Source organism: Mandrillus leucophaeus, unplaced genomic scaffold (assembly GCF_000951045.1).
Source record: "Mandrillus leucophaeus isolate KB7577 unplaced genomic scaffold, Mleu.le_1.0 Scaffold761, whole genome shotgun sequence".
Classification (NCBI taxonomy): domain Eukaryota; kingdom Metazoa; phylum Chordata; class Mammalia; order Primates; family Cercopithecidae; genus Mandrillus; species Mandrillus leucophaeus.
This window is the reverse complement of record NW_012108264.1, coordinates 714945-719421: the sequence shown is the minus strand read 5'-3', so window position 1 is coordinate 719421 and position 4477 is coordinate 714945.

The following is a 4477-nucleotide window of genomic DNA, read 5'->3' as shown; positions in this document are numbered from 1 at the left end:
GATGTGGGAATTTGGGTTTGTTTCTTAATTTGAGGTCAACTCAGTTCAGCAAAAGTGCATTGGTGCTTACTAATCTAATATGATGGGCCCCAAAATAAAAGAAACATGCTTGGAGCTTTAAGCCTCAAACAGCTTGTAGTCTAGATTGGAAACCCGCAGAACTTTTCATGTAAAGATCCAGATAGTAAATATTTTAGACTTAGTGGGACATTTAGTCTCTGTTGGAGCTACTTAATTCTTGCATTGTTAACACAAAAGTAGCCAAAGAAAATATTGAATGAATAACTATGGCTGTCGTCCAATAAAACTTAATTTACATAAATAGGCAGCAGGCTAGATTTTGCCCCCAGGCCATAGTTTTCAACCCCTGATCTACAGAAGCACTGACAAATAGATGTAATGATGGAAGTGTCCTGTGTCTACATAACCAATAGCCACAACTGGCTGTTGAACTCTTGAAATGTGACTTAGTGTTATCAAAGTACCACATTTTTAATTTAATTCATTCAAATAGCCACATGATACTTTAATGAACCTTGTCTAAAGAAAAGAGAGGCATAGAAAAACACAAAGACTACTTACTATATGTTTAAAAATGCCAAAAGTCCCATTAACTCAAGTAAGAAGTAACTAGCACTGACTAGGAGTTTAACTAAAGGCTTCACAGACTAAGCGGCATTTGAAATGGATCTTGAGAAACAGGATGACTTTGCTTAAGCTTTTCAACCTTGCTTGTAAAATCAAAATACAAATAACCAAAGTTGTAACAGGAATTTTTCAAATTTATTTCTGTTTATAGCAATGAAATATAACCGAAAACTGAAAAGTGCTCTATTCTTACAGTCACTTGTTTGGCACTCCTCTGTTTTCCAATAGTACTGTGGAATCGGTACAGGCTTTAGGACCAGTAAGAGCCAATTTAAAACTTTGTTCTGCCTTTTACTTATCTCAGGAGTTTGGATAAGTCCCTTTAACATTCTCAGCAGCAGTTTTCTCATCCTTAAAATGGAAAAGGTAATACCAATCTCTTAGGTCATTTGCAGAAATCAAAAATTATCCAATTATAACACTTAGGATAACGCTAAGAACTTGGGATTCAGTTACTAAGTTATCATTTAATTATTGATATGTCATCAACATCATTTCATTCTAATTTCACAATTCTGTGTAAGGAAGAGTGGGCATTACCATCTTTTTAAATAGGAGGGTTATTTGTGTAGACATGTAAAGGTATCTTGCCCAAGACAACATAGCTCATAAATGGTAGAACCAAACTTAGAAGGTTCAGAATCCCTTAAACTTATCCCAGTGCTTTCTCCACTGCCTGTTATTAACTCTCTTATCAAGACAAGAAATATTTGGAATGTCAGTTCTAGAATGAACCTGTCATCTCGATGAGTTACAAGAGATATTCAGGCTGATGTGGCTTTGTCCAACCAGTCAATTATATTTGCCAGTCAAATTACCTACTTTCACACAAAATCTGTCTGGATTTCATTATTTAAATAGTTTTTACAAGATAATCTCCATCTGTGCTATAGTCTAGAGCAATGAATCTTGGTATTTAGAAGCATTAGGCAAAACAAGCCAAAACTGCTATAGATCTCTATATCTCAAGCTTTGCTTGACATGGGTTTGTGCTAAGTTCTGTCCTTTTATTTATTTATTTATTTAGTTATTTATTTATTTATTTAGAGGCTGAGTCTCACTTTGTCACCCAGGCTGGAGTGCAGTGGTGCGATTTCGGCTCACTGCAACCTCCGCCCCTCCAGGTTTAAGCAATTCTCTGCCTCAGCCTCTGGAGTAGCTGGGTTTACAGACGTGTGCCACCACACCTGACTAATTGTTTATATTTTTAGTAGAGATGGGGTTTCACCATCTTGGCCAGGCTTGTCTTGAACTCCTGACCTTGTGATCCACCCGCCTCGGCCTCCCAAAGTGCTGGGATTATAGGCATGAGCCACCGCGCCCAGCCAAGTTCTGTCCTTTCTATCAGTTTATGTTTAATTTATATTTTCAAAGTGAAGCAATAAACTGCTTAAAATATAAGCAATTTCATTACATGACATCAATAACCCCACCTGGTTTCCTAACACTCACAAACACAGACACTGAGCAACACAATATAGCCTTTCTTATTTCCAAATAGAAAAGTAATAAATGACATAAGTAAATACAAATATGTTTTTCCTTATATCAAAGCAGTACTTAGATTAATAATTAATTAACTGCATATGTTGAAAAGTGAGAAATGTTTGTGCTCAATTTACTCCATTTCCTCATTCTACACATTTTTAAATCTTCCTTGGCAAATAGGATTCTCCAACTTCAACTCATTCTTTAGGAATTGTGTCACACTGGGTATTTGCAAAAGGAAAACTACTAGTTAGAATACCTAATGTTATATCTCACTGAAATGACAAACTGCAAGTGGAAGAAAACGCTACTAGGCTCAGAGACCAAACTAATTAGATTTGATTTTCTCTTTCCAAACCTGACACTAAAACTCCTTAATATTCCTGTGTCTGTCTGATGTTAGCCTGATGATGTCTCTTCATGGGATTTGAGGTTGGGACCCAACCCACCATGCTCCTGGAAGGAAAACTGATAAGGGAAAGGAAGTAACAAAAGGATATCTATTTCTTGGTTGGAGTTCCTTTCACCATTCACTGGAACTGGATATCTTCCACGTGTTCTCACATCAACATCAGCATGCAATGAGCTTTCCATATTCAAAATTTTTAGACCATGGGTAGTTCTATACTGTTTTTCTAAATACTTCAGAGAATTTTAGAAATGTAGAACAGAAAAGGAGCATTGAAGAAATTGGGAAATGTTACTTATTTACCTACTTCCTTCTATTCATTCATTATTACAAATGGCTAAACTGAGATCCATAGACGTGAAGAGTCTTACCAAAAGCTTGATGCTAGTTAATAGCAGAATTGTGTTGAGCAACCATGTCTTAAAAGTTTCAATTCAGTACTTAACTCTATTGCACATATTGTTTCCTTTATATATAGGCATCTCCATGAATATACAATAGCTTTATTTACTTTTTAAGAAAAACAACAACAACAACAACAATGTTCTACGTTCTCTTTGTGTAAGTCTCTTCCTATAAGCAATCCCATAAAACTCTTCCTATAAGTTTTAGGGAGTTGAACATGCAGACTTTATAAATTTCACAGTATTGTGAAATGAGTGAATAGTCACCATTGCCTTAGTGACTTCCAATAGATTTCCCTTCATGTATAACTTCCTACCTCTTTTACACATTTAAATGTGTCAGTTGTTCCTAACCCAACTCCATATTGGCTTCCCTAAAGAATTCAGCTTTCATTGATTTCACCTTCTAGTCAATCCTACAGGTTTTACCCCTTAATAATATACCTGTATTGCACATATTGATCTTACAGTTGCCATACAGATTATATTTAACCTTCACCCGGATGAGGAATGGGTCCATGACACATAGCTTCTTCTCGTGCCATGGTGGACATAACTCCTTCTCAATAATATATAAATTTGAAGGACTGAATTACTACTTTGATGACTGTAAAGAATGACTGTGACTTTCTAAATTACCCTGCAGTACTCTCTGTACCTGATTTATTAATTAGGAGTTGAATCTCAAAGTCTCCTCTAGGTTTGAAGGCTATTACTTCATTGGGATTCTTGCCCCCAAAATGCCTCACTACATTTAGCTGATCCAACAAGCTTCACAAACATTGATGTTTCATTCACATCACAGTTTAGGGAGCTTTGTTTCTCTCTTAACGACTGAGAATAAAACTTTAAAGAAAAACATCTCCATGGGAAGTCTAACATTGCTTAGGAATGAATAATCTGTGACTGCCAGAAAATATTACTTGATTATCAGTTTGAATTTTCTTTTGCTTCTTACTTCATCCCATTAAGTATTTCTTTTATTCCCTTGGACCACCCCAGACTGTGGTTCTCCCTCCTGGCTGTCTCTATATCTTTCAAATATTTGGCAAGCTGCAGATTTTGATCGATCCACCCTTTTTGTCTTCTCTGCAAGTGCTAACGTCTATCTTCAATGGATTCTTGCCTATTGTTCTTTGAGATTAAATCAATGGAAATTACAAAAGCTGAAGAATTCTTAAACAAGATATTTTGCCCCTCCCTTTACCTTCTCACAAAGGATTTTTTTTTTCATCTTATCACTTTCCTTCCAAAAGTAGCATATACCTTAATTAAATGATTACCATTCTTTGGAGGATTATGAATAAATCTTCATTTGTTTTCTTTATTAGCATTTGATCTGTTTTTGCTAATTGTGTAAATGTTCCCCATAGGCAGAAAAGCAATATAACTGAAATGAAGCAGGGCTTTTTGTTAAGGATAGTTAATTTGATTAAAATCACCGTCAATATGATGAATGGAGGCACTTTGGCACAAGTTGCCCAGTAACTTGAAATTGACAATATAATGTGTGTGTCATTAGGACTAG